General features: G+C 43.9%; 1 protein-coding gene across 1 annotated transcript in view; it reads left to right on the forward strand.

Annotated features, from left to right (window-relative positions):
• slc5a8l (solute carrier family 5 member 8, like) overlaps positions 1-23,535 on the forward strand; it is a 170,677-nt gene that overhangs the window by 98,011 nt on the left and 49,131 nt on the right. The gene's annotated exons all lie outside the window — the stretch shown is intronic.

The following is a 23,535-nucleotide window of genomic DNA, read 5'->3' on the forward strand; positions in this document are numbered from 1 at the left end:
GGGTACTGAGGGATGATTTAATGGGAGAGTTAGTGTACTGAGGGATGATACAATGGGAGAGTTAGAGTACTGAGGGATGATATAATGGAGAGTTAGGGTACTGAGGGATGATATAATGGGAGAGTTAGGGTACTGAGGGATGATATAATGGAGAGTTAGGGTACTGAGGGATGATATAATGGGAGAGTTAGGTACTGAGGGATGATATAATGGGGAGTTAGGGTACTGAGGAATGATATAATGGGGAGTTAGGACACTGAGGGACGATATAATGGGGAGTTAGGGTACTGAGGAATGATACAATGGGAGAGTTAGGGTACTGAGGGACATATAATGGGAGAGTTAGGGTACTGAGGGATGATTTAATGGGAGAGTTAGTGTACTGAGGGACGATATAATGGGAGAGTTAGGGTACTGAGGAATGATATAATGGGGAGTTAGGACACTGAGGGACGATATAATGGGGAGTTAGGGTACTGAGGAATGATACAATGGGAGAGTTAGGGTACTGAGGGATGATATAATGGGAGAGTTAGGTACTGAGGGATGATATAATGGGAGAGTTAGGGTACTGATGAATGACATAATGGGAGAGTTAGGTACTGAGGGATGATATAATGGGAGAGTTAGGGTACTGAGGGATGATACAATGGGAGAGTTAGGGTACTGAGGGATGATACAATGGGAGAGTTAGGGTACTGAGGGATGATACAATGGGAGAGTTAGGGTACTGAGGAATGATATAATGGGAGAGTTAGGGTACTGAGGGATGATATAATGGGAGAGTTAGGGTACTGAGGAATGATACAATGGGAGAGTTAGGGTACTGATGAATGATATAATGGGAAGTTAGGGTACTGAGGGATGATATAATGGGAGAGTTAGGGTACTGAGGAATGATATAATGGGAGAGTTAGGGTACTGAGGGATGATACAATGGGAAGTTAGGTTACTGAGGAATGATATAATGGGAGAGTTAGGGTACTGAGGGATGATACAATGGGAGAGTTAGGGTACTGAGGGATGATATAATGGGAGAGTTAGGGTACTGAGGGATGATATAATGGGAGAGTTAGGGTACTGAGGGATGATATAATGGGAGAGTTAGGGTACTGATGAATGATATAATGGGAAGTTAGGGTACTGAGGGATGATATAATGGGAGAGTTAGGGTACTGAGGGATGATATAATGGGAGAGTTAGGGTACTGAGGGATGATACAATGGGAAGTTAGGGTACTGAGGAATGATATAATGGGAGAGTTAGGTGCTGAGGGATGATACAATGGGAGAGTTAGTGTACTGAGGGACGATACAATGGGAGAGTTAGGGTACTGAGGGATGATATAATGGGAGAGTTAGGGTACTGAGGGATGATATAATGGGAGAGTTAGGGTACTGAGGGATGATACAATGGGAGAGTTAGGGTACTGAGGGACGATACAATGGGAGAGTTAGTGTACTGAGGGATGATATAATGGGAGAGTTAGGTACTGAGGGATGATATAATGGGAGAGTTAGGGTACTGAGGGATGATATAATGGGAGAGTTAGTGTACTGAGGGATGATATAATGGGAGAGTTAGGGTACTGAGGGATGATATAATGGGAGAGTTAGGGTACTGAGGGATGATACAATGGGAGAGTTAGTGTACTGAGGGATGATATAATGGGAGAGTTAGGTACTGAGGGATGATATAATGGGAGAGTTAGGGTACTGAGGGATGATATAATGGGAGAGTTAGTGTACTGAGGGATGATATAATGGGAGAGTTAGGGTACTGAGGGATGATATAATGGGAGAGTTAGGTACTGAGGGATGATATAATGGGAGAGTTAGTGTACTGAGGGATGATATAATGGGAGAGTTAGGGTACTGAGGGATGATATAATGGGAGAGTTAGTGTACTGAGGGATGATATAATGGGAGAGTTAGGGTACTGAGGGATGATATAATGGGAGAGTTAGGTACTGAGGGATGATATAATGGGGAGTTAGGGTACTGAGGAATGATATAATGGGGAGTTAGGACACTGAGGGACGATATAATGGGGAGTTAGGGTACTGAGGGACATATAATGGGAGAGTTAGGGTACTGAGGGATGATTTAATGGGAGAGTTAGTGTACTGAGGGACGATATAATGGGAGAGTTAGGGTACTGAGGAATGATATAATGGGGAGTTAGGGTACTGAGTGATGATACAATGGGAGAGTTAGAGTACTGAGGGACGATATAATGGGAGAGTTAGGGTACTGAGGAATGATATAATGGGGAGTTAGGGTACTGAGTGATGATACAATGGGAGAGTTAGGGTACTGAGGGACGATACAATGGGAGAGTTAGTGTACTGAGGGACGATACAATGGGAGAGTTAGTGTACTGAGGGATGATATAATGGAGAGTTAGGGTACTGAGGGATGATATAATGGGAGAGTTAGGTACTGAGGAATGATATAATGGGAGAGTTAGGGTACTGATGAATGACATAATGGGAGAGTTAGGTACTGAGGGACGATATAATGGGAGAGTTAGGGTACTGAGGGATGATATAATGGGAGAGTTAGGGTACTGAGGGATGATACAATGGGAGAGTTAGGGTACTGAGGGATGATATAATGGGGAGTTAGGGTACTGAGGGATGATATAATGGGAGAGCTAGGGTACTGAGGAATGATATAATGGGGAGTTAGGGTACTGAGGGATGATACAATGGGAGAGTTAGGGTACTGAGGGATGATATAATGGGGAGTTAGAGTACTGAGGGATGATACAATGGGAGAGTTAGTGTACTGAGGAATGATATAATGGGAGAGTTAGGGTACTGAGGGATGATATAATGGGAGAGTTAGGGTACTGAGGGATGATACAATGGGAGAGTTAGGGTACTGAGGGATGATATAATGGGAGAGTTAGGGTACTGAGGGATGATATAATGGGGAGTTAGGGTACTGAGGGATGATATAATGGGAGAGTTAGGGTACTGAGGGATGATATAATGGGAGAGTTAGGGTACTGAGGGATGATATAATGGGAGAGTTAGGGTACTGAGGGATGATATAATGGGGAGTTAGGGTACTGAGGGATGATATAATGGGAGAGTTAGGGTACTGAGGGATGATATAATGGGAGAGTTAGGGTACTGAGGGATGATATAATGGGAGAGTTAGGGTACTGAGGGATGATACAATGGGAGAGTTAGGGTACTGAGGGATGATACAATGGGAAGTTAGGGTACTGAGGAATGATATAATGGGAGAGTTAGGTACTGAGGGATGATATAATGGGAGAGTTAGGTACTGAGGGATGATACAATGGGAAGTTAGGGTACTGAGGGATGATATAATGGGAGAGTTAGGGTACTGAGGGATGATATAATGGGAGAGTTAGGGTACTGAGGGATGATACAATGGGAAGTTAGGGTACTGAGGAATGATATAATGGGAGAGTTAGGTACTGAGGGATGATACAATGGGAGAGTTAGGGTACTGAGGGATGATATAATGGGAGAGTTAGGGTACTGAGGGATGATACAATGGGAGAGTTAGGGTACTGAGGAATGATATAATGGGGAGTTAGGGTACTGAGGAATGATATAATGGGGAGTTAGGGTACTGAGGGATGATATAATGGGAGAGTTAGGGTACTGAGGGATGATACAATGGGAGAGTTAGGGTACTGAGGGATGATACAATGGGAAGTTAGGGTACTGAGGGATGATACAATGGGAGAGTTAGGGTACTGAGGAATGATACAATGGGACAGTTAAGGTACTGAGGGATGATACAATGGGAAGTTAGGGTACTGAGGGATGATACAATGGGAGAGTTAGGGTACTGAGGAATGATACAATGGGACAGTTAGGGTACTGAGGAATGATATAATGGGGAGTTAGGGTACTGAGGAATGATATAATGGGGAGTTAGGGTACTGAGGGATGATACAATGGGAGAGTTAGGGTACTGAGGGATGATACAATGGGAGAGTTAGGGTACTGAGGAATGATATAATGGGGAGTTAGGGTACTGAGGAATGATATAATGGGGAGTTAGGGTACTGAGGGATGATACAATGGGAGAGTTACGGTACTGAGGGATGATATAATGGGAGAGTTAGGTACTGAGGGATCATATAATGGGAGAGTTTGGGTACTGAGAGATGATATAATGGGAGTGTTAGGTACTGAGGGATGATTTAATGGGAGAGCTAGGGTACTGAGGGATGATTTAATGGGAGAGTTAGGTTACTGATGGATGATACAATGGGAAAGTTAGGGTACTGAGGGATGATATGATGGGAGAGTTAGTGTACTGAGGGATGATACAATGGGAGAGTTAAGGAACTGAGGGATGATATAATGCGGAGTTAGGGTACTGAGGGATGACATAATGGGAGACTTAGGGTATTGAGGGATGATACAATGGGAGAGTTAGGGTACTGAGGGATGATATAATGGGAGAGTTAGTGTACTGAGGGATGATACAATGGGAGAGTTAAGGAACTGAGGGATGATATAATGGGGAGTTAGGGTACTGAGAGATGATACAATGGGAGAGTTAGGTTACAGAGGGATGATACAATGGGAGAGTTAAGGAACTGAGGGACGATATAATGGGAGAGTTAGGGTACTGAGTGATGATACAATGGGAGAGTTAGGGTACTGAGAGATGATACAATGGGAGAGTTAGTGTACTGAGGGATGATACAATTGGAGAGTTAAGGAACTGAGGGACGATATAATGGGAGAGTTAGGGTACTGAGGGACGATATAATGGGAGAGTTAGGGTACTGAGCGATGATATAATGGGAGAGTTAGGGTACTGTGGGATGATATAATGTGAGAGTTAGGCTACTGAGGGATGATATAATGGGGAGTTAGGGTACTGAGGGATGATATAATGGGAGAGTTAGGGTACTGAGGGATGATATAATGGGAGAGTTAGGGTACTGAGGGATGATATAATGCGGAGTTAGGGTACTGAGGAATGATATAATGGGAGAGTTACGGTACTGAGGGATGATATAATGGGAGAGTTAGGGTACTGAGGGATGGTATAATGGGAGAGTTAAGGTACTGAGGGATGATATAATGGGAGAGTTAGGGTACTGAGGGATGATATAATGCGGAGTTAGGGTACTGAGGGATGTTACAATGGGAGAGTTATGGTACTGAGGGATGATATAATGGGAGAGTTAGGGTACTGAGGGATGATATAATGCGGAGTTAGGGTACTGAGGGATGTTACAATGGGAGAGTTACGGTACTGAGGGATGTTACAATGGGAGAGTTACGGTACTGAGGGATGATATAATGGGAGAGTTAGGATATTGAGGGATGATATAATGGGAGAGTTATGGTACTGAGGGATGATATAATGGGAGAGTTAGGGTACTGAGCGATTATATAATGGGAGGGTTAGGGTATTGAGGGCCGATATAATGGGAGAGTTAGGGTACTGAGAGATGATACAATGGGAGAGTTAGGGTACTGAGGGATGATATAATGGGAGAGTTAGGGTACTGAGGGATGGTATAATGGGGAGTTAGGGTATTGAGGGATGATATAATGGGGAGTTAGGGTACTGAGGAATGATATAATGGGGAGTTAGGACACTGAGGGACGATATAATGGGGAGTTAGGGTACTGAGGAATGATACAATGGGAGAGTTAGGGTACTGAGGGACATATAATGGGAGAGTTAGGGTACTGAGGGATGATTTAATGGGAGAGTTAGTGTACTGAGGGACGATATAATGGGAGAGTTAGGGTACTGAGGAATGATATAATGGGGAGTTAGGGTACTGAGTGATGATACAATGGGAGAGTTAGAGTACTGAGGGACGATATAATGGGAGAGTTAGGGTACTGAGGAATGATATAATGGGGAGTTAGGGTACTGAGTGATGATACAATGGGAGAGTTAGGGTACTGAGGGACGATACAATGGGAGAGTTAGTGTACTGAGGGACGATACAATGGGAGAGTTAGTGTACTGAGGGATGATATAATGGAGAGTTAGGGTACTGAGGGATGATATAATGGGAGAGTTAGGTACTGAGGGATGATATAATGGGAGAGTTAGGGTACTGAGGGATGATATAATGGGAGAGTTAGGGTACTGATGAATGACATAATGGGAGAGTTAGGTACTGAGGGACGATATAATGGGAGAGTTAGGGTACTGAGGGATGATATAATGGGAGAGTTAGGTACTGAGGGATGATACAATGGGAGAGTTAGGGTACTGAGGGATGATATAATGGGGAGTTAGGGTACTGAGGGATGATATAATGGGAGAGTTAGGGTACTGAGGGATGATATAATGGGAGAGTTAGGGTACTGAGGGATGATACAATGGGAGAGTTAGGGTACTGAGGGATGATATAATGGGAGAGTTAGGGTACTGAGGGATGATACAATGGGAGAGTTAGGGTACTGAGGGATGATATAATGGGAGAGTTAGGTACTGAGGGATGATACAATGGGAAGTTAGGGTACTGAGGGATGATATAATGGGAGAGTTAGGGTACTGAGGGATGATATAATGGGAGAGTTAGGGTACTGAGGGATGATACAATGGGAAGTTAGGGTACTGAGGAATGATATAATGGGAGAGTTAGGTACTGAGGGATGGTATAATGGGAGAGTTAGGGTACTGAGGGATGATACAATGGGAGAGTTAGGTACTGAGGGATGATATAATGGGGAGTTAGGGTACTGAGGGATGATATAATGGGAGAGTTAGGGTACTGAGGGATGATATAATGGGGAGTTAGGGTACTGAGGGATGGTATAATGGGAGAGTTAGGGTACTGAGGGATGATACAATGGGAGAGTTAGTGTACTGAGGGATGATATAATGGGAGAGTTAGGTACTGAGGGATGATATAATGGGGAGTTAGGGTACTGAGGGATGGTATAATGGGAGAGTTAGGGTACTGAGGGATGATACAATGGGAGAGTTAGTGTACTGAGGGATGATATAATGGGAGAGTTAGGTACTGAGGGATGATATAATGGGAGAGTTAGTGTACTGAGGGATGATATAATGGGAGAGTTAGGTACTGAGGGATGATATAATGGGAGAGTTAGTGTACTGAGGGATGATATAATGGGAGAGTTAGGGTACTGAGGGATCATATAATGGGAGAGTTAGGTACTGAGGGATGATATAATGGGGAGTTAGGGTACTGAGGAATGATATAATGGGGAGTTAGGACACTGAGGGACGATATAATGGGGAGTTAGGGTACTGAGGGACATATAATGGGAGAGTTAGGGTACTGAGGGATGATTTAATGGGAGAGTTAGTGTACTGAGGGATGATACAATGGGAGAGTTAGAGTACTGAGGGACGATATAATGGGAGAGTTAGGGTACTGAGGAATGATATAATGGGGAGTTAGGGTACTGAGGAATGATATAATGGGAGAGTTAGGTACTGAGGGATGATATAATGGGGAGTTAGGGTACTGAGGAATGATATAATGGGGAGTTAGGTACTGAGGGATGATATAATGGAGAGTTAGGGTACTGAGGGATGATATAATGGGAGAGTTAGGGTACTGAGGAATGATATAATGGGGAGTTAGGGTACTGAGGAATGATATAATGGGAGAGTTAGGTACTGAGGGATGATATAATGGAGAGTTAGGGTACTGAGGGATGATATAATGGGAGAGTTAGGTACTGAGGGATGATATAATGGGGAGTTAGGGTACTGAGGAATGATATAATGGGGAGTTAGGACACTGAGGGACGATATAATGGGGAGTTAGGGTACTGAGGAATGATACAATGGGAGAGTTAGGGTACTGAGGGACATATAATGGGAGAGTTAGGGTACTGAGGGATGATTTAATGGGAGAGTTAGTGTACTGAGGGACGATATAATGGGAGAGTTAGGGTACTGAGGAATGATATAATGGGGAGTTAGGGTACTGAGGGATGATACAATGGGAGAGTTAGGGTACTGAGGGATGATATAATGGGAGAGTTAGGGTACTGAGGGATGATATAATGGGAGAGTTAGGGTACTGAGGGATGATATAATGGGAGAGTTAGGTACTGAGGGATGATATAATGGGGAGTTAGGGTACTGAGGAATGATATAATGGGAGAGTTAGGTACTGAGGGATGATATAATGGGGAGTTGGGGTACTGAGGAATGATATAATGGGGAGTTAGGTACTGAGGGATGATATAATGGAGAGTTAGGGTACTGAGGGATGATATAATGGGAGAGTTAGGGTACTGAGGAATGATATAATGGGAGAGTTAGGTACTGAGGGATGATATAATGGAGAGTTAGGGTACTGAGGGATGATATAATGGGAGAGTTAGGGTACTGAGGGATGATATAATGGGGAGTTAGGGTACTGAGGGATGATATAATGGGAGAGTTAGGTACTGAGGGATGATATAATGGGAGAGTTAGGGTACTGAGGGATGATATAATGGAGAGTTAGGGTACTGAGGGATGATATAATGGGAGAGTTAGGTACTGAGGGATGATATAATGGGGAGTTAGGGTACTGAGGAATGATATAATGGGGAGTTAGGACACTGAGGGACGATATAATGGGGAGTTAGGGTACTGAGGAATGATACAATGGGAGAGTTAGGGTACTGAGGGACATATAATGGGAGAGTTAGGGTACTGAGGGATGATTTAATGGGAGAGTTAGTGTACTGAGGGACGATATAATGGGAGAGTTAGGGTACTGAGGAATGATATAATGGGGAGTTAGGGTACTGAGTGATGATACAATGGGAGAGTTAGGGTACTGAGGGATGATATAATGGGAGAGTTAGGGTACTGAGGAATGATATAATGGGAGAGTTAGGGTACTGAGTGATGATACAATGGGAGAGTTAGAGTACTGAGGGACGATATAATGGGAGAGTTAGGGTACTGAGGAATGATATAATGGGGAGTTAGGGTACTGAGTGATGATACAATGGGAGAGTTAGGGTACTGAGGGACGATACAATGGGAGAGTTAGTGTACTGAGGGACGATACAATGGGAGAGTTAGTGTACTGAGGGATGATATAATGGAGAGTTAGGGTACTGAGGGATGATATAATGGGAGAGTTAGGTACTGAGGGATGATATAATGGGAGAGTTAGGGTACTGATGAATGACATAATGGGAGAGTTAGGTACTGAGGGACGATATAATGGGAGAGTTAGGGTACTGAGGGATGATATAATGGGAGAGGTAGGGTACTGAGGGATGATACAATGGGAGAGTTAGGGTACTGAGGGATGATATAATTGGAGAGTTAGGGTACTGAGGGATGATACAATGGGAGAGTTAGGGTACTGAGGGATGATACAATGGGAGAGTTAGGGTACTGAGGGATGATATAATGGGAGAGTTAGGGTACTGAGGGATGATACAATGGGAGAGTTAGGGTACTGAGGGATGATATAATGGGAGAGTTAGGTACTGAGGGATGATACAATGGGAAGTTAGGGTACTGAGGGATGATATAATGGGAGAGTTAGGGTACTGAGGGATGATACAATGGGAAGTTAGGGTACTGAGGAATGATATAATGGGAGAGTTAGGTACTGAGGGATGATACAATGGGAGAGTTAGGGTACTGAGGGATGATATAATGGGGAGTTAGGGTACTGAGGAATGATATAATGGGAAGTTAGGGTACTGAGGGATGATACAATGGGAGAGTTAGGGTACTGAGGGATGATACAATGGGAAGTTAGGGTACTGAGGGATGATACAATGGGAGAGTTAGGGTACTGAGGGATGATACAATGGGAGAGTTAGGGTACTGAGGGATGATACAATGGGAAGTTAGGGTACTGAGGGATGATACAATGGGAGAGTTAGGGTACTGAGGGATGATACAATGGGAGAGTTAGGGTACTGAGGAATGATACAATGGGACAGTTAAGGTACTGAGGGATGATACAATGGGAAGTTAGGGTACTGAGGGATGATACAATGGGAGAGTTAGGGTACTGAGGAATGATACAATGGGACAGTTAGGGTACTGAGGAATGATATAATGGGGAGTTAGGGTACTGAGGGATGATATAATGGGAGAGTTAGGGTACTGAGGAATGATATAATGGGGAGTTAGGGTACTGAGGGATGATACAATGGGAGAGTTACGGTACTGAGGGATGATATAATGGGAGAGTTAGGGTACTGAGGGATGATACAATGGGAGAGTTAGGTACTGAGGGATCATATAATGGGAGAGTTTGGGTACTGAGAGATGATATAATGGGAGTGTTAGGTACTGAGGGATGATTTAATGGGAGAGCTAGGGTACTGAGGGATGATTTAATGGGAGAGTTAGGTTACTGATGGATGATACAATGGGAAAGTTAGGGTACGGAGGGATGATATAATGCGGAGTTAGGGTACTGAGAGATGATACAATGGGAGAGTTAGGGTACTGAGGGATGATATAATGGGAGAGTTAGGGTACTGAGGGATGATACAATGGGAGAGTTAGGGTACTGAGGGATGATATAATGGGAGAGTTAGGGTACTGAGGAATGATATGATGGGAGAGTTAGTGTACTGAGGGATGATACAATGGGAGAGTTAAGGAACTGAGGGATGATATAATGGGGAGTTAGGGTACTGAGAGATGATACAATGGGAGAGTTAGGTTACAGAGGGATGATACAATGGGAGAGTTAAGGAACTGAGGGACGATATAATGGGAGAGTTAGGGTACTGAGTGATGATACAATGGGAGAGTTAGGGTACTGAGAGATGATACAATGGGAGAGTTAGTGTACTGAGGAATGATATAATGGGGAGTTAGGGTACTGAGGGACGATATAATGGGAGAGTTAGGGTACTGAGCGATGATATAATGGGAGAGTTAGGGTACTGTGGGATGATATAATGTGAGAGTTAGGGTACTGAGGCATGATATAATGGGAGAGTTAGGGTACTGAGGGATGATATAATGGGAGAGTTAGGGTACTGAGGGATGATATAATGCGGAGTTAGGGTACTGAGGGATGATATAATGCGGAGTTAGGGTACTGAGGGATGATATAATGGGAGAGTTAGGGTACTGAGGGATGATATAATGGGAGAGTTAGGGTACTGAGGGATGATATAATGGGGAGTTAGGGTACTGAGGGATGATATAATGCGGAGTTAGGGTACTGAGGGATGATATAATGGGAGAGTTAGGGTACTGAGGGATGATATAATGGGGAGTTAGGGTACTGAGGGATGATATAATGGGAGAGTTAGGTTACTGAGGGATGATATAATGCGGAGTTAGGGTACTGAGGGATGGTATAATGGGAGAGTTAAGGTACTGAGGGATGATATAATGGGAGAGTAAGGGTACTGAGGGATGATATAATGCGGAGTTAGGGTACTGAGGGATGATATAATGGGAGAGTTACGGTACTGAGGGATGATATAATGGGAGAGTTAGAGTACTGAGGGATGATATAATGCGGAGTTAGGGTACTGAGGGATGATATAATGGGAGAGTTACGGTACTGAGGGATGTTACAATGGGAGAGTTACGGTACTGAGGGATGATATAATGGGAGAGTTAGGATATTGAGGGATGATATAATGGGAGAGTTATGGTACTGAGGGATGATATAATGGGAGAGTTAGGGTACTGAGCGATTATATAATGGGAGGGTTAGGGTATTGAGGGCCGATATAATGGGAGAGTTAGGGTACTGAGGGTTGATATAATGGGAGAGTTAGGGTACTGAGGGATGGTATAATGGGGAGTTAGGGTATTGAGCGATGATACAATGGGAGAGTTAGGGTACTGAGCGATGATATAATGGGAGAGTTAGGGTACTGAGCGATGATATAATGGGAGAGTTAGGGTACTGAGGGATGGTATAATGGGGAGTTAGGGTACTGAGCGATGATATAATGGGAGAGTTAGGGTACTGAGAGATGATACAATGGGAGAGTTAGGGTACTGAGCGATGATATAATGGGAGAGTTAGGGTATTGAGCGATGATATAATGGGAGAGTTAGGGTACTGAGCGATGATATAATGGGAGAGTTAGGGTACTGAGCGATGATATAATGGGAGAGTTAGGGTACTGAGGGATGGTATAATGGGGAGTTAGGGTACTGAGCGATGATATAATGGGAGAGTTAGGGTACTGAGCGATGATATAATGGGAGAGTTAGGGTACTGAGGGATGGTATAATGGGGAGTTAGGGTACTGAGCGATGATATAATGGGAGAGTTAGGGTACTGAGAGATGATACAATGGGAGAGTTAGGGTACTGAGAGATGATACAATGGGAGAGTTAGGGTACTGAGAGATGATACAATGGGAGAGTTAGGGTACTGAGAGATGATACAATGGGAGAGTTAGGGTACTGAGTGATGATATAATGGGAGAGTTAGGGTACTGAGGGATGATATAATGGGAGAGTTAGGGTACTGAGGGATGATATAATGGGAGAGTTAGGGTACTGAGAGATGATATAATGGGAGAGTTAGGGTACTGAGAGATGATACAATGGGAGAGTTAGGGTACTGAGGGATGATACAATGGGAGAGTTAGGGTACTGAGGGATGATATAATGGGAGAGTTAGGGTACTGAGGAATGATATAATGGGAGAGTTAGGGTACTGAGTGATGATACAATGGGAGAGTTAGAGTACTGAGGGACGATATAATGGGAGAGTTCGGGTACTGAGGAATGATATAATGGGGAGTTAGGGTACTGAGTGATGATACAATGGGAGAGTTAGGGTACTGAGGGACGATACAATGGGAGAGTTAGTGTACTGAGGGACGATACAATGGGAGAGTTAGTGTACTGAGGGATGATATAATGGAGAGTTAGGGTACTGAGGGATGATATAATGGGAGAGTTAGGTACTGAGGGATGATATAATGGGAGAGTTAGGGTACTGATGAATGACATAATGGGAGAGTTAGGTACTGAGGGACGATATAATGGGAGAGTTAGGGTACTGAGGGATGATATAATGGGAGAGTTAGGGTACTGAGGGATGATACAATGGGAGAGTTAGGGTACTGAGGGATGATATAATGGGAGAGTTAGGGTACTGAGGGATGATACAATGGGAGAGTTAGGGTACTGAGGGATGATACAATGGGAGAGTTAGGGTACTGAGGGATGATATAATGGGAGAGTTAGGGTACTGAGGGATGATACAATGGGAGAGTTAGGGTACTGAGGGATGATATAATGGGAGAGTTAGGTACTGAGGGATGATACAATGGGAAGTTAGGGTACTGAGGGATGATATAATGGGAGAGTTAGGGTACTGAGGGATGATACAATGGGAAGTTAGGGTACTGAGGAATGATATAATGGGAGAGTTAGGTACTGAGGGATGATACAATGGGAGAGTTAGGGTACTGAGGGATGATATAATGGGGAGTTAGGGTACTGAGGAATGATATAATGGGAAGTTAGGGTACTGAGGGATGATACAATGGGAGAGTTAGGGTACTGAGGGATGATACAATGGGAAGTTAGGGTACTGAGGGATGATACAATGGGAGAGTTAGGGTACTGAGGGATGATACAATGGGAGAGTTAGGGTACTGAGGGATGATACAATGGGAAGTTAGGGTACTGAGGGATGATACAATGGGAGAGTTAGGGTACTGAGGGATGATACAATGGGAGAGTTAGGGTACTGAGGAATGATACAATGGGACAGTTAAGGTACTGAGGGATGATACAATGGGAAGTTAGGGTACTGAGGGATGATACAATGGGAGAGTTAGGGTACTGAGGAATGATACAATGGGACAGTTAGGGTACTGAGGAATGATATAATGGGGAGTTAGGGTACTGAGGGATGATATAATGGGAGAGTTAGGGTACTGAGGAATGATATAATGGGGAGTTAGGGTACTGAGGGATGATACAATGGGAGAGTTACGGTACTGAGGGATGATATAATGGGAGAGTTAGGGTACTGAGGGATGATACAATGGGAGAGTTAGGTACTGAGGGATCATATAATGGGAGAGTTTGGGTACTGAGAGATGATACAATGGGAGTGTTAGGTACTGAGGGATGATTTAATGGGAGAGCTAGGGTACTGAGGGATGATTTAATGGGAGAGTTAGGTTACTGATGGATGATACAATGGGAAAGTTAGGGTACGGAGGGATGATATAATGCGGAGTTAGGGTACTGAGAGATGATACAATGGGAGAGTTAGGGTACTGAGGGATGATATAATGGGAGAGTTAGGGTACTGAGGGATGATACAATGGGAGAGTTAGGGTACTGAGGGATGATATAATGGGAGAGTTAGGGTACTGAGGAATGATATGATGGGAGAGTTAGTGTACTGAGGGATGATACAATGGGAGAGTTAAGGAACTGAGGGATGATATAATGGGGAGTTAGGGTACTGAGAGATGATACAATGGGAGAGTTAGGTTACAGAGGGATGATACAATGGGAGAGTTAAGGAACTGAGGGACGATATAATGGGAGAGTTAGGGTACTGAGTGATGATACAATGGGAGAGTTAGGGTACTGAGAGATGATACAATGGGAGAGTTAGTGTACTGAGGAATGATATAATGGGGAGTTAGGGTACTGAGGGACGATATAATGGGAGAGTTAGGGTACTGAGCGATGATATAATGGGAGAGTTAGGGTACTGTGGGATGATATAATGTGAGAGTTAGGGTACTGAGGCATGATATAATGGGAGAGTTAGGGTACTGAGGGATGATATAATGGGAGAGTTAGGGTACTGAGGGATGATATAATGCGGAGTTAGGGTACTGAGGGATGATATAATGCGGAGTTAGGGTACTGAGGGATGATATAATGGGAGAGTTAGGGTACTGAGGGATGATATAATGGGAGAGTTAGGGTACTGAGGGATGATATAATGGGGAGTTAGGGTACTGAGGGATGATATAATGCGGAGTTAGGGTACTGAGGGATGATATAATGGGAGAGTTAGGGTACTGAGGGATGATATAATGGGGAGTTAGGGTACTGAGGGATGATATAATGGGAGAGTTAGGTTACTGAGGGATGATATAATGCGGAGTTAGGGTACTGAGGGATGGTATAATGGGAGAGTTAAGGTACTGAGGGATGATATAATGGGAGAGTTAGGGTACTGAGGGATGATATAATGCGGAGTTAGGGTACTGAGGGATGATATAATGGGAGAGTTACGGTACTGAGGGATGATATAATGGGAGAGTTAGAGTACTGAGGGATGATATAATGCGGAGTTAGGGTACTGAGGGATGATATAGTGGGAGAGTTACGGTACTGAGGGATGTTACAATGGGAGAGTTACGGTACTGAGGGATGATATAATGGGAGAGTTAGGATATTGAGGGATGATATAATGGGAGAGTTATGGTACTGAGGGATGATATAATGGGAGAGTTAGGGTACTGAGCGATTATATAATGGGAGGGTTAGGGTATTGAGGGCCGATATAATGGGAGAGTTAGGGTACTGAGGGTTGATATAATGGGAGAGTTAGGGTACTGAGGGATGGTATAATGGGGAGTTAGGGTATTGAGCGATGATACAATGGGAGAGTTAGGGTACTGAGCGATGATATAATGGGAGAGTTAGGGTACTGAGCGATGATATAATGGGAGAGTTAGGGTACTGAGGGATGGTATAATGGGGAGTTAGGGTACTGAGCGATGATATAATGGGAGAGTTAGGGTACTGAGAGATGATACAATGGGAGAGTTAGGGTACTGAGCGATGATATAATGGGAGAGTTAGGGTATTGAGCGATGATATAATGGGAGAGTTAGGGTACTGAGCGATGATATAATGGGAGAGTTAGGGTACTGAGCGATGATATAATGGGAGAGTTAGGGTACTGAGGGATGGTATAATGGGGAGTTAGGGTACTGAGCGATGATATATGGGAGAGTTAGGGTACTGAGAGATGATACAATGGGAGAGTTAGGGTACTGAGAGATGATACAATGGGAGAGTTAGGGTACTGAGAGATGATACAATGGGAGAGTTAGGGTACTGAGAGATGATACAATGGGAGAGTTAGGGTACTGAGTGATGATATAATGGGAGAGTTAGGGTACTGAGGGATGATATAATGGGAGAGTTAGGGTACTGAGGGATGATATAATGGGAGAGTTAGGGTACTGAGAGATGATATAATGGGAGAGTTAGGGTACTGAGAGATGATACAATGGGAGAGTTAGGGTACTGAGGGATGATACAATGGGAGAGTTAGGGTACTGAGGGATGATATAATGGGAGAGTTAGGGTACTGAGGAATGATATAATGGGAGAGTTAGGGTACTGAGTGATGATACAATGGGAGAGTTAGAGTACTGAGGGACGATATAATGGGAGAGTTAGGGTACTGAGGAATGATATAATGGGGAGTTAGGGTACTGAGTGATGATACAATGGGAGAGTTAGGGTACTGAGGGACGATACAATGGGAGAGTTAGTGTACTGAGGGACGATACAATGGGAGAGTTAGTGTACTGAGGGATGATATAATGGAGAGTTAGGGTACTGAGGGATGATATAATGGGAGAGTTAGGTACTGAGGGATGATATAATGGGAGAGTTAGGGTACTGATGAATGACATAATGGGAGAGTTAGGTACTGAGGGACGATATAATGGGAGAGTTAGGGTACTGAGGGATGATATAATGGGAGAGTTAGGGTACTGAGGGATGATACAATGGGAGAGTTAGGGTACTGAGGGATGATATAATGGGAGAGTTAGGGTACTGAGGGATGATACAATGGGAGAGTGAGGGTACTGAGGGATGATATAATGGGAGAGTTAGGTACTGAGGGATGATACAATGGGAAGTTAGGGTACTGAGGGATGATATAATGGGAGAGTTAGGGTACTGAGGGATGATACAATGGGAAGTTAGGGTACTGAGGAATGATATAATGGGAGAGTTAGGTACTGAGGGATGATACAATGGGAGAGTTAGGGTACTGAGGGATGATATAATGGGGAGTTAGGGTACTGAGGAATGATATAATGGGAAGTTAGGGTACTGAGGGATGATACAATGGGAGAGTTAGGGTACTGAGGGATGATACAATGGGAAGTTAGGGTACTGAGGGATGATACAATGGGAGAGTTAGGGTACTGAGGGATGATACAATGGGAGAGTTAGGGTACTGAGGGATGATACAATGGGAAGTTAGGGTACTGAGGGATGATACAATGGGAGAGTTAGGGTACTGAGGGATGATACAATGGGAGAGTTAGGGTACTGAGGAATGATACAATGGGACAGTTAAGGTACTGAGGGATGATACAATGGGAAGTTAGGGTACTGAGGGATGATACAATGGGAGAGTTAGGGTACTGAGGAATGATACAATGGGACAGTTAGGGTACTGAGGAATGATATAATGGGGAGTTAGGGTACTGAGGGATGATATAATGGGAGAGTTAGGGTACTGAGGAATGATATAATGGGGAGTTAGGGTACTGAGGGATGATGCAATGGGAGAGTTACGGTACTGAGGGATGATATAATGGGAGAGTTAGGGTACTGAGGGATGATACAATGGGAGAGTTAGGTACTGAGGGATCATATAATGGGAGAGTTTGGGTACTGAGAGATGATACAATGGGAGTGTTAGGTACTGAGGGATGATTTAATGGGAGAGCTAGGGTACTGAGGGATGATTTAATGGGAGAGTTAGGTTACTGATGGATGATACAATGGGAAAGTTAGGGTACGGAGGGATGATATAATGCGGAGTTAGGGTACTGAGAGATGATACAATGGGAGAGTTAGGGTACTGAGGGATGATATAATGGGAGAGTTAGGGTACTGAGGGATGATACAATGGGAGAGTTAGGGTACTGAGGGATGATATAATGGGAGAGTTAGGGTACTGAGGAATGATATGATGGGAGAGTTAGTGTACTGAGGGATGATACAATGGGAGAGTTAAGGAACTGAGGGATGATATAATGGGGAGTTAGGGTACTGAGAGATGATACAATGGGAGAGTTAGGTTACAGAGGGATGATACAATGGGAGAGTTAAGGAACTGAGGGACGATATAATGGGAGAGTTAGGGTACTGAGTGATGATACAATGGGAGAGTTAGGGTACTGAGAGATGATACAATGGGAGAGTTAGTGTACTGAGGAATGATATAATGGGGAGTTAGGGTACTGAGGGACGATATAATGGGAGAGTTAGGGTACTGAGCGATGATATAATGGGAGAGTTAGGGTACTGTGGGATGATATAATGTGAGAGTTAGGGTACTGAGGCATGATATAATGGGAGAGTTAGGGTACTGAGGGATGATATAATGGGAGAGTTAGGGTACTGAGGGATGATATAATGCGGAGTTAGGGTACTGAGGGATGATATAATGCGGAGTTAGGGTACTGAGGGATGATATAATGGGAGAGTTAGGGTACTGAGGGATGATATAATGGGAGAGTTAGGGTACTGAGGGATGATATAATGGGGAGTTAGGGTACTGAGGGATGATATAATGCGGAGTTAGGGTACTGAGGGATGATATAATGGGAGAGTTAGGGTACTGAGGGATGATATAATGGGGAGTTAGGGTACTGAGGGATGATATAATGGGAGAGTTAGGTTACTGAGGGATGATATAATGCGGAGTTAGGGTACTGAGGGATGGTATAATGGGAGAGTTAAGGTACTGAGGGATGATATAATGGGAGAGTTAGGGTACTGAGGGATGATATAATGCGGAGTTAGGGTACTGAGGGATGATATAATGGGAGAGTTACGGTACTGAGGGATGATATAATGGGAGAGTTAGAGTACTGAGGGATGATATAATGCGGAGTTAGGGTACTGAGGGATGATATAGTGGGAGAGTTACGGTACTGAGGGATGTTACAATGGGAGAGTTACGGTACTGAGGGATGATATAATGGGAGAGTTAGGATATTGAGGGATGATATAATGGGAGAGTTATGGTACTGAGGGATGATATAATGGGAGAGTTAGGGTACTGAGCGATTATATAATGGGAGGGTTAGGGTATTGAGGGCCGATATAATGGGAGAGTTAGGGTACTGAGGGTTGATATAATGGGAGAGTTAGGGTACTGAGGGATGGTATAATGGGGAGTTAGGGTATTGAGCGATGATACAATGGGAGAGTTAGGGTACTGAGCGATGATATAATGGGAGAGTTAGGGTACTGAGCGATGATATAATGGGAGAGTTAGGGTACTGAGGGATGGTATAATGGGGAGTTAGGGTACTGAGCGATGATATAATGGGAGAGTTAGGGTACTGAGAGATGATACAATGGGAGAGTTAGGGTACTGAGCGATGATATAATGGGAGAGTTAGGGTATTGAGCGATGATATAATGGGAGAGTTAGGGTACTGAGCGATGATATAATGGGAGAGTTAGGGTACTGAGCGATGATATAATGGGAGAGTTAGGGTACTGAGGGATGGTATAATGGGGAGTTAGGGTACTGAGCGATGATATAATGGGAGAGTTAGGGTACTGAGCGATGATATAATGGGAGAGTTAGGGTACTGAGGGATGGTATAATGGGGAGTTAGGGTACTGAGCGATGATATAATGGGAGAGTTAGGGTACTGAGAGATGATACAATGGGAGAGTTAGGGTACTGAGAGATGATACAATGGGAGAGTTAGGGTACTGAGAGATGATACAATGGGAGAGTTAGGGTACTGAGAGATGATACAATGGGAGAGTTAGGGTACTGAGTGATGATATAATGGGAGAGTTAGGGTACTGAGGGATGATATAATGGGAGAGTTAGGGTACTGAGGGATGATATAATGGGAGAGTTAGGGTACTGAGAGATGATATAATGGGAGAGTTAGGGTACTGAGAGATGATACAATGGGAGAGTTAGGGTACTGAGGGATGATACAATGGGAGAGTTAGGGTACTGAGGGATGATATAATGGGAGAGTTAGGGTACTGAGGGATGATATAATGGGAGAGTTAGGGTACTGAGAGATGATACAATGGGAGAGTTAGGGTACTGAGGGATGATATAATGGGAGAGTTAGGGTACTGAGGAATGATATAATGGGAGAGTTAGGGTACTGAGGGATGATATAATGGGAGAGTTAGGGTACTGAGGGATGATATAATGGGAGAGTTAGGGTACTGAGGGATGATATAATGGGAGAGTTAGGGTACTGAGAGATGATACAATGGGAGAGTTAGGGTACTGAGGGATGATATAATGGGAGAGTTAGGGTACTGAGGGATGATATAATGGGAGAGTTAGGGTACTGAGGGATGATATAATGGGGAGTTAGGGTACTGAGGGATGATATAATGCGGAGTTAGGGTACTGAGGGATGATATAATGGGAGAGTTAGGTACTGAGGGATGATACAATGGGAGAGTTAGGGTACTGAGGAATGATATAATGGGGAGTTAGGGTACTGAGGGATGATATAATGGGAGAGTGAGGGTACTGAGGAATGATATAATGGGAGAGTTAGGTACTGAGGGATGATATAATGGGAGAGTTAGGGTACTGAGGGATGATATAATGGGAGAGTTAGGGTACTGAGGGATGATACAATGGGAGAGTTAGGGTACTGAGGAATGATATAATGGGGAGTTAGGGTACTGAGGGATGATATAATGGGAGAGTGAGGGTACTGAGGAATGATATAATGGGAGAGTTAGGGTACTGAGGGATGATACAATGGGAGAGTGAGGGTATTGAGGGATGATACAATGGGAGAGTGAGGGTACTGAGGGATGATATAATGGGAGAGTGAGGGTACTGAGGAATGATATAATGGGGAGTTAGGGTACTGAGGGATGATATAATGGGAGAGTTAGGGTACTGAGGGATGATACAATGGGAGAGTGAGGGTACTGAGGGATGATATAATGGGAGAGTTAGGGTACTGAGGGATGATATAATGGGGAGTTAGGGTACTGAGGGATGATATAATGCGGAGTTAGGGTACTGAGGGATGATATAATGCGGAGTTAGGGTACTGAGGGATGATATAATGGGAGAGTTAGGTACTGAGGGATGATACAATGGGAGAGTTAGGGTACTGAGGAATGATATAATGGGGAGTTAGGGTACTGAGGAATGATATAATGGGAGAGTTAGGGTACTGAGGGATGATACAATGGGAGAGTGAGGGTATTGAGGGATGATACAATGGGAGAGTGAGGGTACTGAGGGATGATATAATGGGAGAGTGAGGGTACTGAGGAATGATATAATGGGAGAGTTAGGGTACTGAGGGATGATACAATGGGAGAGTGAGGGTACTGAGGGATGATATAATGGGAGAGTGAGGGTACTGAGGTATGATATAATGGGAGAGTGAGGGTACTGAGGTATGATATAATGCGAGAGTTAGGGTATTGAGGGATGATATAATGGGAGAGTGAGGGTACTGAGGGATGATATAATGGGAGAGTTAGGGTACTGAGGGATGATATAATGGGAGAGTGAGGGTACTGAGGTATGATATAATGCGAGAGTTAGGGTATTGAGGGATGATATAATGGGAGAGTTAGGGTACTGAGCGATGATATAAAGGGAAGTTAGGGTACTGAGGGATGATATAATGGGAGAGTTAGGGTACTGAGGGATGATATAATGGGAGAGTGAGGGTACTGAGGGATGATATAATGGGAGAGTTAGGGTACTGAGGGATGATATAATGCGAGAGTTAGGGTACTGAGGGATGATATAATGGGAGAGTGAGGGTACTGAGGTATGATATAATGCGAGAGTTAGGGTATTGAGGGATGATATAATGGGAGAGTTAGGGTACTGAGCGATGATATAATGGGAGAGTGAGGGTACTGAGGGATGATATGATGGGAGAGTTAGGGTACTGAGGGATGATTTAATGGGGAGTTAGGGTACTGAGGGATGATATAATGGGAGAGTTAGGGTACTGAGGGATGATATAATGGGAGAGTGAGGGTACTGAGGGATGATATAATGGGAGAGTTAGGGTACTGAGCGATGATATAATGGGAGAGTGAGGGTACTGAGGGATGATATGATGGGAGAGTTAGGGTACTGAGGGATGATATAATGGGAGAGTTAGGGTACTGAGGGATGATATAATGGGAGAGTTAGGGTACTGAGCGATGATATAATGGGAGAGTGAGGGTACTGAGGGATGATATGATGGGAGAGTTAGGGTACTGAGGGATGATTTAATGGGAGAGTTAGGGTACTGAGGGATGATTTAATGGGGAGTTAGGGTACTGAGGGATGATATAATGGGAGAGTTAGGGTACTGAGGGATGATATAATGGAGAGTTAGGGTACTGAGGGATGATATAATGGGAGAGTTAGGGTATTGAGGGATGATATAATGGGAGAGTTAGGGTACTGAGCGATGATATAATGGGAGAGTGAGGGTACTGAGGGATGATATGATGGGAGAGTTAGGGTACTGAGGGATGATTTAATGGGAGAGTTAGGGTACTGAGGGATGATTTAATGGGGAGTTAGGTTACTGAGGGATGATATAATGGGAGAGTTAGGGTACTGAGGTATGATATAATGCGAGAGTTAGGGTATTGAGGGATGATATAATGGGAGAGTTAGGGTACTGAGCGATGATATAATGGGAGAGTGAGGGTACTGAGGGATGATATGATGGGAGAGTTAGGGTACTGAGGGATGATTTAATGGGAGAGTGAGGGTACTGAGGGATGATATGATGGGAGAGTTAGTGTACTGAGGGATGATTTAATGGGAGAGTTAGGGTACTGAGTGATGATATAATGGGAGAGTTAGGGTACTGAGCTAGGGTGTATGTTTACCAGGCATCCTTCGTTGAAACATAAAGGGAAACAAAGAAGGACTACGTTGATATGATTCCTTCTCTCATCACACATTTAATAATTTTGAAGTGCAGTGACTATTATGCCGGGAAATATAGCAGCCATTTTGCACATGGCAAGATCCCCCAAACAGTAAAAAGAGGAAATGATCAGTGTTTTTTGTGGTATCGACATTGCAAGAAATTCCTGATCATATTCAAAGTATGTTATATGATCGAGTCACACTCCAGAGATTTAAGCCCATAATCCAGGGTGACACTCCAGTGCAGTGCTGAGGGAGTGCTGCACTGTCGGAGGTGCCGTCTTTCAGATGAGATATTAAAACGAGGCCCCATCTACTCTCTCAGTTGGACGTAAAAGATCCCATGGCCCTATTCAAAGAACAGGGGCGTATACTACAAAATTACACTTCAAAAGTACTTAATTGGCTGTAAAGCGCTTTGGAAGGTCCTGAAGTTGTGAAAAGTGCTATATAAATACAATTTTTTTAAACGTCCTGAACTGAACTGTCAGAACAGGCAGACAAGGCCAGAATTATCTGTCACATCAGAAGGATGGTCCATTGAACAAGGCAGCACTCCCTCAGTACTGCACTGTACTAATAGCCCAGATCATGCACTCATGCTCTGGACTATAAAGGGCTCGGCTGTTGCTACTGTGTTCTAGTGAGGGTAGTTATAGAACTTTGCTTGTCCTGTTACCCCAGCGA

The sequence above is a fragment of the Somniosus microcephalus genome, chromosome 18 (genome assembly GCF_052327205.1).
Source record: "Somniosus microcephalus isolate GS21.2 chromosome 18, FLI_Smic_1.0, whole genome shotgun sequence".
Classification (NCBI taxonomy): Eukaryota; Metazoa; Chordata; class Chondrichthyes; order Squaliformes; family Somniosidae; genus Somniosus; species Somniosus microcephalus.